This window comes from Chlorocebus sabaeus, chromosome 7 (assembly GCF_047675955.1).
Source record: "Chlorocebus sabaeus isolate Y175 chromosome 7, mChlSab1.0.hap1, whole genome shotgun sequence".
Lineage (NCBI taxonomy): Eukaryota > Metazoa > Chordata > Mammalia > Primates > Cercopithecidae > Chlorocebus > Chlorocebus sabaeus.
In genome coordinates, this window is record NC_132910.1 from 372,222 (window position 1) to 386,216 (window position 13,995).

The following is a 13,995-nucleotide window of genomic DNA, read 5'->3' on the forward strand; positions in this document are numbered from 1 at the left end:
AGAAAGTCAGATTCCTGTGCTTGTTGGAGAATTTCTTCCCATTGTACAAGTGAAGGAGATAAAATTCTAGGTGCCTGCAATAACCTCATTTCCACAACAAAGCAACTTCAGTAGTAGCACAAAACAAAACAAGCTTTTTTTTTTTTTAAAACTTCTTTTATACAAGCTAAATACAATTTAATTTTTACATCCACGTTCTCATCAGCTTCCACTTGGTGAGCAGGCAAATAGTAATTTTCAAAGAAACAAATTGCTGCATAATTTTAACACTTAGCATTATCACTATTAAGCAAGAATTATCCCAAAAATACATGATGATCTTGTTCTCACGTTCAAAAATTGATTATCACACAGTGAAATAACACTTAATGCAAAGGAAAGTTTCTTTTCAGGTATCTGTTCTGGAAAAGGAAAAAAAAAAGATTTCTGGCAAAGAGATAAACATTAATTATGTAACAATCCAAAATGCCTCTGGGAAAAATGATGTCATCCAATTAGTTCTTTGAAGTGTTACAAATGCAGCTGAGTTTTAATAGTAATTTGTCCACAATTATCAAAAGAATCTTTACAAATCTTAGTACTGAAATAACTATAAATGGATATAATACGCAAAGCAGAAGAGTTAACATTTGGGGTAGATTTTGGCCCATATTTTTAACAAATGCATAGTTATTCACCTAGTTGAAGCTTATCCCTCTCCTCCTAGGCTCTTCAAGACTGATTTTCAAACCTAGACTGGCTTTTGGTACATGAAGGCAGCTTTAAAAGATGTCAGGATCAGGCCGGGCACAGTGGCTCAAGCCTGTAATCCCAGTATTTTAGGAGGCCAAGGTGGGCCGATCATTTGAGGCAAGGAGTTCGAGACCAGCCTGACCAATATGGCAAAACCCAGCCTATATTAAACATTTTTGTAATTAGCCAAGCGTGGTGGCACACACCTATAATCCCAGCTACTTGGGAGGCTGAGGCAGGGAGAACTGCTTGAAACCAGGAGGCGGAGGTTGCAGTGAGCCAAGATCGCACCACTGCACTCCAGCTTGGGCGACAAAGAGAGACGGTCTCAAACAAGAACTTAGCCCTCAGGAAAAGCACTGAGCACCCCCCACCCAAACCAACCCAAGGAATCACATGGCAATGGTTATCATCTGATTTCGACACAATAAAGTTCTGTTCTCCTCTCTAAACACAATAGTAAACACCTGCCATCAGCCCACAGAAACTCCCAGGACCCAGTAACACTGGACTAGCAAGATTAATGGGCCACGTATGCAGGGTTCAGCTGCAGAAAGTGATGGCACCAAGAATGGTGTGTGCTTAAACCAGATTCCTTGCTTTCGGGGTGGAGGGGCTTCCCGGGAAAATCTAGTCCAGTGGGATGGTTTCCACTTCCACCATGAGGAAGAAATGGAGGGTTCCCTGAGGGCACTGACAGGACCTCGGTCTCTGCCCCTTTGTCCTCTGTCCTGTTATGGGATGAGGGTGGGCTGAAGGCAGGTTTTCCCTACATCTTCCGGGCAGGAGAGATGGAGCTGACAAGTGGACGACGCTTTTTCCAAAACGTTCCCATGTTTATAACCTGTTATCAACCTGTTTTCCCTGGAGATCAGTGAAGCAGCATCATTGATTCTCTTCCATTAGGGACAACCCGGTGTTATGGGAGGCAGGAGACGACACGCGAGCTAGGTCAGCCTCTGTGCCGGTCTGAGTCAGTCACTTGTGTCTGGTCCCCAGCGTGCTCGTCTATCAAATGGGCAGCCCCACAGACTAGTGACTTTGAACCAGAGTTCCATGGAGGTTGCCCAAGGACAGGGAGGGGGAAGAGGGGGAAGAGGAGGAAGAGGAGGAAGAGGAGAGAGGAGGAAGAGGAGGGAGGAGGAAAGTGAGGAAGAAAGGAAGAAGGGGAGGAAGGGGAGGAAGGGAGGAAGGAAGGAAGAAGGGAACGGGAAGGAAGAAGGGGAGGGGGCGGAAGAGGAGTGTGGAGGGAGGAGTGTGGAGGGAGGAGAAGTGTGGAAGGAGGAGGAGTGTGGAGGGAGAAGTGTGGAAGGAGGAGGAGTGTGGAGGGAGGAGTGTGGAGGGAGGAGTGTGGAGGGAGGAGTGTGGAGGAGGAGTGTGGAGGGAGGAGTGTGGAGGGAGGAGTGTGGAGGGAGGAGGAGTGTGGAGGAGGAGTGTGGAGGGAGGAGTGTGGAGGGAGGAGTGTGGAGGGAGGAGGAGTGTGGAGGGAGGAGTGTGGAGGGAGGAGTATGGAGGGAGGAGTGTGGGAGGAGGAGCAGAAGGGGGGTTCTCTGAGGAGGAGGACCAAGTTTCTGAGGTGTCTTGGAGTCAGAGTTGGCAGTGGCTTGGGCTCCAGGCCCTCTGTTGCATAGTTTTAGGCTTTAACTATTTATATTTGTGGACTCTTTAAAAGATTTAATTTGAAGAAAACCGGAGTTGGGGATACCTTGTTTCTAAAACACAATTTCTCAAGCCTGAGACTAAGTGCTAGGCATTGCTCATTCTGTTACGATCATTTCCTCCTATTTAAAATCAGCCGCACACCCCCAATCTCCCTTCAATGCAAACACCTTTTCCGAGGATCTCAAACAGCAGAGCGAGCGGCCCGTGACCCCAGCCGTGGGCACAAGGAGCGAAGAGCAGACGTGTGGAGAGGGATGTGCATGACACGAGAGGTAGAGGCCCAGCACCTCCCTGCAGGGGCTGTGCTCCTCCAGGCCTAAAGGACATCCTCGCCTCTGGGGTGAACAAGCAGCACAAACTATCAACACTTATTCCAAAAGAACAGGAAGAAAATTCAAACGAAGTTAACACAGTTATCCCAACACAACACTGCAGCAGCCCAGAAACAGGAGGGCCAGTGAGCCTGAGGTGGGCGGTTCCAATAGCGGGACAGCGACGCTGGCATCAGGGCTTTTCGGCAAAAAAAAAAAAAGAAAAAAAAGACACAAAAGGTAACATGGGCCGCCCATTATTTCCTGCCAGTGGAAAGATACCCACAGGCCCCCAGATGCCAACGGCCCCTTGAGAACGAGCTCACGCAGCGCTTCAGGTCTTCACATGAGCAGGCACGTGGTGTCCTCAGTACCCCCGCCCGTGACACACACACCACACTTGACTCCCATACCTGAGGGTCCAGGGGAACGGCAGGAAGTTCTCGGAGGACCGGGCATCCTGTGAGGGCACTGCATGACTATGTACCTCAGAGGAGTCCCCAGGCAGGTGCTCTCTCTCCAAAGGATGAACTGGATCCTGACCACACCCAGATCGCCCTGGCCTCCAAGCTGAGCGCCAACATCTCACATCCAAAGGGATGCACAGGTGTCTGCTGCATGTGGAGCCCAAGCCCCTCGCAGAGCTCAGGATGAACCCAGTGTCCAGGCCTAGGGCCGTCACCAGGCAGGAGAGGTGTTCGGGTCACTTTCCAGCGATGGCCACAAGAAGAAACAACTCAGGACAAAGCCAGTGTCCAGGCCCAGGGCCGTCACCAGCCAGGAGAGGCGTCCGGGGCATTTCCCAGCGATGGCCATGGGAAGTAACAACTCAGGCCCATCAGGGGCTTCCTTACTATGCGGGTGTTAGAAGTAGAGACAGAGATTCAGGTCTAGTGGCACAAACAGCGACGGACCACATGGAAATGCGGGCGTGGCCCCTTCATCCCAACAGCCTGCATGGCTACTCCATTCTGCTCCCATCACACACATCCCCACCCAACCCAGCCCCTTCTCCTTTCCCCCACTGGATTCATCAAAGCAAACCTCGCTGTCCTTGGCAAATGTACCATTAATTTACTTACTGCCCAGTAAAAAAGCACACTTCCAGTTAACATGACACCCCTGCTACGATAGAACAGCCTTAATTCAGACGTGACTCAGAGGAACAGAGGGAGGAGGGGTCGAGGGCCATCCTAGAATCAGCAGCTGTTTTCTGGGGAAAGTCTCCCTCCCACCCGAGCCTGACACTCGTGCCACACTATCTCCATGGTGTCTGAAAACTCCACGAAGACAGGGTCACTCTGACCCCTTCACACCCGCAACGCCAAAGAGGAGCAGGTGTTCAGGAAAAGTCTCCTGCTAGTGCTGAAGACAGGAATAATTCCTCGTTGTGCACAGAATGTCAGGAGAAAACAAAGCACCATATGGACACCTTCCAGGTGAATTTTGGAATGACTCTACCGAATGCCAGTCATCCTTTTTCAGAACAAAACCAATACTGGAAAACGTGTCACCAGCAGAGAGATGGTCCTTTTGACGGCTTACAAACACACCTACGTTACCCTGAATTTGTCTCAAGCCACCCTCTCTGTGCTAATGTAAAAAGTCTCCTTTATTAACCGGTAGCCTTTTTCATCTGGTGCTTTTTAACAAGCAAGACGGTCCTGTAACACTCAGGCATTGTTGAAAACATCAAATGGAAGCCTAGAAACCTCTTCCGTGCAGCTTTACTGCAAAGTATTTTGATGTGAGCCAAATCGTGCTATTCCTACATCTCCATAGGAAACTCAAGGCTTCATCAAGGAAACGCAGCATGATTTCTGCTAGGCACAGAAATTGGTGGTGGGGCATGGGGTTGAGGGAACATTACATAGAAAGAACACTGCGATAATCACCTGTATGAGAGCCACACTGGCCGGCAAGCCCCGGTCGGCTCGGTCTCTGCACAGTCACAGACGTGAGGCCTGGAGGGCAGACACCTGGCACTGCTGACCACCCCAAGGTCGTGGCCTCTGCCCCTTCTCTGCTGCCCATCAGTTCCAAGCTTCTGGCAACACCGCCTGCTGCCCCCACTGCCTGATTGACTCTTCGTGAAAAGCAAATGTTGCCAGGATAGCTTATGAGTACATTTGCCGGGAAAGCAGCTCCGATTGACGCTGAAACCCCGTTCTCACACCCCTGGCAGCTCCCTTGCCCCCGATGTGTACATGCTTGCAGCTCTGACCTTGTTCAGTGTCCACACAGGCTCTGCTTCCTGGAGAGCCGAATGCACTCAATGTTGAGTCAGAAATACACAAAGAGGGTGACGGTTACAAACTGCCTGCCTGCCCCCCAAAACACAGGTTGAAATCCTCACTCTCAATGTGATGCTGTCAGGTGGTCTTTGGGAGGTGATGAGTTCCCAAGGCTGGAGACCCTTGAATGGGATTTGTGCCTCAGAAAGGGGCCCAGCAAATCCCTCACCCTCCCATTGTGTCAGGGCCAGAGAGAAGGTGTGTGCCAACCAGGAAGGAGCCCACACTAGAATCCACCCGTGCGGCACCCTGATCCTGCCTTCCAGCCTCTAGAACTGTGAGAAACAAATTCCTGTTGTTCATAAGCCACTCAGTCAATGGCGTTTCGTTACAGCAGCCTGAGCTGCCTGAGATGACGATGCTTACCGCCCTACAGAAACGGCTACCCCCCTCTCCCAGAAAGAGGGGTTTAATTAAAATCCCTGTCTCTCCTCGCGGCCACCACAGATCTCACTCCCCCACCCTGTAAGCCAGCAATTGCTAGGATTAAAGGAAAATGAGGATCGTTTTAGACCAGCCCCTCCATATCGGTCTGAAGCCTGTAACTTTGCCCACTTCCACGGTGGCTGTGTCACTGCATTGCCCGTGTCAGCTCTGTGTCTGCACTGGGTCCCAGGCTCTGCACAGACTCCTCTAGCTGCCCATCCAGCACAGCCATTTCCCCTTCTGCTTTGCAGGTTGTCCTTCAATATCCAACCCCCACCCCTCTGCAACCCAAGGCCTTCCGATCCAGGCATTCGGGGTGGGCTCAGCCATGTACTGCAGTCCTTGACTCAAGTAAACCAGGCCCAAGGTGTTGGCACCAACGGTCTACTGGCTGTGGGGTCTGCACAGCCACTAGCTGCCCCAACCACACCAGGGCCCGGGAGCGGAGGCAGAGGAACCTGTGAAGCTGCCAACAGCCATATGGGAACAGGGGCCCCTGGGATGAGGAGGATGCCATGGAAGGAAATTCAGAGAAAGAAAGCGCCCCAAGGCTGGATGGGTCATGCCCAAAGCCTACATTGCTGAATTTTCCAGGTTTCTGAACTCAATCGCTGACCCACACAGCACGTGTTTCCTGAGTGCTGACCCCGTGTGGCATTGGATACGACAATAAAGTAGGACCCCCACCTCCCCCTTTCCCGACACATACACAGGGCCTCCGTCCTGGCGGGAAATCAGGCCTGGGGGCCCAGTTGGCACTGCGAGCCAGGGAAGGGGGCCATTTCAGACGGACAGTGGGTGCAGCCTTGCCAAAGCCCAGCAGTCACCTGCACTGCCACAGCCAGGCTGAGTGCAGATCAGCCGCATAGAAACCTGACCCTCTCAAGGGCATGCCTAAGCTCATTAGGGACAGACACCGTCTCCTGCTTATCTCCAACACTTTCTCTGCATGTCTAGTTACACACGGACAACGCAGTCTCAGAAGCACAGCTGTGACTCTGGAGACAGATCCCAGGCCTCCCCCTGCTCCTCTCCGTGGTGCCATTGATGGGGAGGGGCTGGTATGGCCGCGAGGTCGCACACCCACAGCCATCCTGCCACGGAGACACGGGCCTTCGACGGTAACTTCTGCCCAAGAACCCTGCTGCGTTTTGGAGCACACCATGGTGGGCGGGAAGCTCCACCCGGAGAAACAGCGATGCTTCTCCCCAGAGCCAACGGAGGGCACTCCTCACCCTGCATTCAGCAGATTACTTACATTCTGGAAAACATCTGAGTTAATGGGGAACAGTAAAATGAAAAGGTCACGCTAGAAAGTTTAGAAGGTTGTGTGGAGTCTCAGGAGGTCCAAAGATTTCTGAACCAAGACTGCTGCAGTCAACCAGCTTACAGGGAAAGTTTCCACACGGGCCTTCAACAAGCAACGCTCAGCAGGGAGGAGCCACGTTCTGGGCAGAACCTCAGAACCAGAACATCGGACACCACAAAGTCACATCAGAGCCAACAGCAACTGAAATACAGCGCTCTCCTAAGATGTGTGCGTCACCGGCAGAAAGTCACCACACATTAAGAAGGAAGAAGAAAAGGATAAGGTTAGAAACAAATTTGAAATAATTTCTGCATACGTAAAATTTCTACATCCACTGGCTTTCTTTCTGGGAGTCACAACTTTTACATGAGATGCACATCCCAGTTGGAAGGAGTTTGGGTTTTCCGTGGGCAGAGACAGACTCTCCAAGAAATGTGAACCTTTTCTCAATCACTGAGCCGCGTGCCCTGAGGCCGTCCTCGCCTGCCTGAGTACCTCCCTGCTCTGCCTCCAGCCAGCTCCTTCCAGCACTCACCCCACTGCTCCCAGAGCCTGCACTGGCCCAGGATCTCCTCTTCTGCTGCTGTCAATCTTCCACTTTAGGGCAAATAAGTTGGACACTAGAAAGTTATAAGACCCCTTGGCTTTTTAAAAATTTGTCTTCTCAGAAAACAAAGAATACTAATTCTGCTTTCATGGTTTAATATGTTGCCCCCATCTGCATGTTCATGGATGTGTGTTTTTATATATTTTTTAATCAGTACTTATAAAAGCATGCACTGTTGGCTACATTCAGTTCAATTACGTTTGATGGAAGAAGTTTTAATTTCAGTGAATTCAGACACTCAAAATTTAAGCCCTCTGACATCTATTAATCAAATGGAAAAATGACAGGTAGATATTACAAAAATCAAGAGAGGTGTTTAATATAAATCCTGGACTTTTAGATATTTCCACAAATGTAATGTATACATTAGTACACGACCTTGAGCATTTTCACAACTCTTTGAACTGAAATTCTATTCTTAACTTTTATAGGTAAATTGACATCCATATGTGATTTTAAGCAGCTCAAACATCAGCTCTTAAAAACAACCAGCAGCAAATCCCACCGAGCAGCAAATAACGGAACTGCACCCAACAACCCAGGTACCTCCCCTGAGGCATCTGGAACTTGAGGATTACAAGCAGCCTTTGGTTTCTGAGGCACCCGAGAGTGGGGACTCCAACTCCACTGGTCAAAAAGTCATCCCTGCCGGCTCCCTGCCACGGGCTCCTCCCTGCCTACCCTCAGCCACTTGCTTACAGATCTCACTTCCTCTCTGTCCCGCAAAGCCTGACTCCTGATTCCAGCCCTGCCGCTTACTGGGATGTGGCCATGGACGTCAACTGCACCTGTAAGGGGACAAAGCTGGTCAGGATACAGGATCCTGGCCATCCTGGCAGCACTCAAGCTAATACTGTAACTTTGTAGTGAGTTACTTAATGCAAAGGTTTAACTTTGAAAAATTTAGATGTGTGTATTCTAACGGAAATTCTGAACGTAGAACACAGGCCACACCCTCACACAGATGTTGTCTGGCCAACACTCTTTTGTTTGTCTTTTCAATAGACATTTTTAAAAGCAGTTTTTGGTTCATAGCAAAATCAAGAGGAAAGTACAGAGAGTCCTCACGTATCTCCTTTCCCAGCACAGGCTCAGCCTCCATCATTCTCCTGCCCTCACCAGACCAGCATGTCTGTACGACCGACAGACCCGCATCAACACGGCACCACCACCCACAGTCCACAGCTCACACGAGGACTCGGGCTGCTGCTGCTCACTCTGTGGGTTTCACAGACGTGGAACGGCATTGATCTCCCATGAAAGCCCCACCTGGAGTTGTTTCCCACCTTACATATCCCCTATGCTCCTCCCATTCATCTCTCCCCTCCCCAACCCCTGGCAGCTGCTGACTGTTTGACTGTCTGCACAGCTTTGCCTTTTCCAGACTGTGCTATGGTTGGACTCAGACAGCAGGCAGCCTTTCCAGATTGGAGTCTCACTTAGCAACATGCGTTTAAGATCCTTCCTTGTCTTCATGGCTTAGGGGTCCAGTTCTTTATAGTGCTGAATAATATCCCAGTATCTGACATACCACAGTTTATCCATTCATCTACTGAAGGGCATCTTGGTTGCTTTCTAGTTTTGGCAATTATAAAGCTGCTGTCAACGTCTGTGTGCACATTTCCGCATGGAAGTAAACTTTCAGCTCCTCCGAGTAAACGTCCAGGACTGTGATTGCTGATGAGTGAGGGTCCTGATGCCCACACACCCACCAGCACGCTGTGGTGTCGGAGTTTGGGTTTTGGTCAGGCCGATGGGTGCACAGTGACGCCTCGCCCTATGACATAAGACGCGGGCCATCTTTCCACGTGTAGATTTGCCACCTGTGTATCTTCTTTGTTGGGGTATCTGTCCAGGTCTTTGGTCAATTTTTAACCAGGTTGTTCATTTTCTTGTTGAGTTTTGAGAGTTCCTTGCACGGTTTGGATAACAGCCTTTATCAGATGAGTCTTTTACAGATGGGTTCTCCCCATCTGTGGCCTGCCCTCTCATGCTCCTGAGACACTATGTTTTTTATTTTGAAAAACACTTTGGACAGAAGATGGACCTCCCAGCCCGCCACGGTTCTCAGTTTGGCCGTGGTCACCACCCTCCCAGCCCTGGTTCCCACCTTTCCACGATCTGCTGGTCCTATGGGCATCAACCCATACTAAGTCCCTAACATATCTCCAATGATGGCAACGTCAAAGCAGGCAGTTTTCAGGTAGAAAGGAGCTGATGGAGGCCGGAGCAGAGGGTGAAGGCCAGCGAATTCATCCCTCGGGGACCGGCAGGCCTCTCAGACATCCTCCCGAGTCACCTCCCAAATGAAGTACCTGCTTTGGCTGTGGGCAGGAAGCAGGACCTGGCCCAGATCTCAGCATATTTGACCTGGCACGGCATTTACAGGTGAGCCTTCATAACCAGAAACTCTACTCTCTGGGGAGAATGCACTTTCATTATCAAGGCTTTTAGGCTTTTAATTAAGAAACCAAAGAGCAGTGCCTGGAGTGAGGATGCAGGGACTCTGGGTGACCCACACGCTCATTTCCACTTGGCACAAAGGACCCTGGAGTGAGGGTGCAGTGCCTGCTCTGAGTCACCAGCACACTCATTTCTACATAAAGAACCCTGTGAGTCTGTCCCAGGACTTTTTAGCCTAGACCTAAAAATTCACAGCTCAGGAAACCTTAATCATTTTAGGAACCTGAGGTGTGGGCCAGGGGGATCTCACAGAGTGTGGTGCTGTCTATGGGGTCAGCAAAGTGCACCTGGGGCTTCCCGCAAGCACTTCAGGGAGGCCGAGCACTGGCCCGAGGCTGGTTCTGCCTCCTATCCTCGGTTCTCATGCCCAGCCGTGAGGGGAGCCCCCTGCTTCAGGAGCGGTCCCTGCTCCAGGCCCTAACGTCCATGTCCAGGCCCCTGGTGGGGCAGCTTCTACCCCAGGGAGGCTGGAACTGGAGACAGCCTGGAGCTCTAGGCAATCCTGGCAACCACATGCTTCCCGAAGTGGCTGCAGACAAACTCCTGCTTCCAAAACCTGGCTCGGGCTGTGTGAGGCCTGGTATGCGGGAGGCGCGTTTCGAAGGGTCCCTGCTCACATACAAAAGCAAGGCTAAGAGCAGATAAATTATTTAATTACCCTCTCATGGTTATCAAGTCAAGTCACAGTCTCTTAGACCTATGTGTGACTAGAAGTATACACATTATGGAAGTGTATATAGATGTGAATACAGACACGCTTATTTTCCTTTTGTATACCTTACATATATGTGTATACGTGCATATGTATAAAACATGGAAGAAAAAACCATACTTAAGATTTCAAATCTCACTCACAAAGATCTCAGAAGCAAATTATTATTCTTAAATTCTAAACAAAGATGTAACATTTTACATTCTTACAAACAAAACGTTCTCTATTAGCATTTTATTTTAAAAACTAAGAATGCATTGCACTCTCTCAATTTCTATTTTTAACTCAGCTCACAAAGGTCCCTGTACAAAGGACTCCATACCACGGCAAGGATGGCGGTGGTCACACCTGTGGCCATTTATCCTCTCTACATCTAGCTCCTCTCCCTGAGGCAACAGCACCTCCGAAGTCACAGCCTGGCCTCCCAACTCTCCCCGTCCTGGGCTTCTTGGCATGTTGCTCTGCTGCACACACCTCAGCAAATACTACTGATTAGCCAGAATCACCCAAAAATCTCTTAACCTTGATTCTGGCTGCTCTTGTAATTTGTAATATCTGGACTTCTGGTGTGATTTGAGGAACAACACATTTTAAAATTAGAGAAGATGTGGTTTTTATTCTTTCCTTTCTACTTTCAACCTTGAAAATTCAAGTAGCAGCAAGGGTTTGTTGAAAGTAACTTCCACCAAATAGAACCTATTACAAAGGTACTAAAGAGTGTCAAATAACCACATAGATGTAAAATAGAGATGCAGACACAGATATAAAATCCAATGGTTAAACCAAATTGAGAAATGCTTGCCAGTTTTATAGGACTTCTAAAACTTGACAAAAATGTTGGCTAAGGGATACAAGATGTTATGAGATGAGTGAGATGCTTGGCCTAGAACCACAGGCTCTCTCCTCTTTACAGCAGAAAATCCATAAGGAAGTCAAATCTGAAAGAACCAGGTACCATTGAACGGCATACTCAGCCATCCTTCCCCATTCCTGGGCCAGCTGCGGTGAGTGCAGCCAGTCGTTCACCAACATCCATCATCCATCCTCCAGGCCATGGCTACACTTTACTCCCAGCTCCCTGCCATTATGCAGATTAGGTAAATCATGGCCACTCTCGCCTTAAGCCTACCCCCGCCAGTGTGGCCATCACCCAGTCCCAACCACAACAAGGACAGCCTTGTCCGTGGGAACACAGAGCAGGAGTCTGAAAGGAACCTGGATCTCTGAATACCTCATGGAGCAGTCACCAGCCTGGAACATCCTCCCTGACGGGTTTGCAAGGCAGAAAAACCCCTTGGTTCCTCAAGCTACAATACTGCAGAGTCTCAGGTCACAGCATCCTTACCTACCCTCGTCAGGAACCGTTCATGCTCATCAAGACATGAGAACAAAACTGCAGTGACACAGTCACACACACCCAGAATGCAGACCACCTGCTGCTCACATTCATCGTATTAACACCAAAAAGCCACCTTGGTGGATATCCTGGGTGTAGACACTCGGCGGCTTTTTGCTGGAGACGCGCTTTGTGCATTTATCGCACGACCATCTCGGCGTCAGGAGGGGCTGTGCAGATGGCAGCTGTGCACGTCACAGGGAGTCTCACTCACTGGACTCTCAGCCAGCTCCCACTATCAGTGCCCGCAGAATCCTCTCCTCCGGGAGCACGTGCTTGGACGCCACAGTGGCCTGTGGATCCACACAACAGCACTGTGTGCCCCAGGAGCTTAGAAAGTACCACTGCATCAATGCTTCCACAGGTGAGGCCGGGGGCAGAAGCCAACCCCAAGCAGTTACGGTCCTCCGTGGGGCTGGCGTCCAGGCAGGAAGGCGGCTCAGCGGCTCTCCTCTCACTGTGGAACTCCCTAGGTCCCCACATGAACAGAACCTAAATAACACGCAATAAACAACAGGAACGAGAACACGACCAGCAGCTTCTGAGATGAGCAAGCTGGGCTCATGAGACAGGAGTGGGCAGATCCATTCAATCCCACAGTCTGAACCTTCCAGGCCGTGTCTCATGGCCCTCATCTCACATATGGGAACCCGGACACTGCACCATAGACGCGGCCCCAAGCCCTCGTTCCTTCTTCAACACCACACACCAGTACAGTGAACACTTAGGATCTAGGCATTCACATATAATACTGCTTAACTAAAACGTCTGATTTAGAACATGTTGAATTCCTACTCACAGAGCTGAAAGTGTTCTGTCCTAGGAGGCGGTAGCTGTAACTAAGCATGAGAGAAGAAGGGATCAGAGTGGTGCCAAGTATTAAATATTCCTCTACATCTATTTACCAGGTCGCCATGCTATTGTCACCTGCTTCATTTTCTGTCCTTAAAAGACAAAATAGTTACTTTTCAAAATAGACAACCTGTTTTACTGATGCTTAGCTGTAAAGTAGCGAGCTACGTATCCAAAAGGGAGATAATGGAAAAACAGAAAATGTCCACAAGCGATTGGGTGGGAGGGCAGCTGCAGCAGCACCTGGCTCTGTTGCGTTGTGAGCCAGCCACGTGGGCTGGACAGCTCACTTAGCCACAGAAATTACGTCATCTAAGATTTTGTTGCAGTTACTTTGATAAATTCTCCCTCTTGCTATGAAGAGTAAGGTTTGTTTTGTTTTTTTGTTTTTTTTTTTGTTTTTTTTTTTTTTTTTTTTGAGTTGGAGTCTCGCTGTGTCACCCAGGCCAGAGTGCAGTATTACAATCATGGCTCATCGCGGCCTTGACCTTCTGGCTCAAGCAATCCTCCCGCCTCAGCCTTCCAAGCAGCTGGGACCCAAAGGCGAGTTTGATTTCTTTGCTAACGAATTCCTAATTCACATCGCAGTGGGCCTATCAAGGCCATATGCCCGGACGTCCACCTTGCTGACCGTCCATGTGGTCTCTAAGGTGGATGCACTCCGGTTGCCCGGGCTCTGCATGCGATGCTGAGTCTCCAAGTCTGCCGCTGTATAAGGGACTGACAGCCCCGAGCGTCTCGACGCGCCACCTTGAGCCGGGCTTTATTCCACAGGGCGACTCTGCTTCCCATGACGAGATGCAGCACATGAGCACAGATCAAAGGGTATCAGCAAGTAACCCATACCCCAGGTACTAGGCAGAGGACCAAGAGTTTAGTTCCTTATTTACTTGCTACTGGCTTGATTCAAAACAGCTTTCTGGGATCCCGGAGACAAACATCTCTAAGTGGTGAGAATTCTGGCTTTAGTAACGGAAGAATCACCTAACGCCCATTTTGTAACTGCTGTTCTCATCTGAATTTGAGGCCAAAGGGAAAAATAAAAGGGGGGCCAAGATCGTGACCCCCAGTTTGCACAAGGCCAACCAGCCTGCTTGAGGGGGTGAAAGGAGTAGGATTTTTAAACTGTTGAGTTTTAAAAGCATGACTGCAGGCTGGGCACACTGGCTCATGTCTGTAAGCCCAGCACTTTAGGAGGCCGAGGTGGGAGGATTGCTTGAGGCCAGGAGTT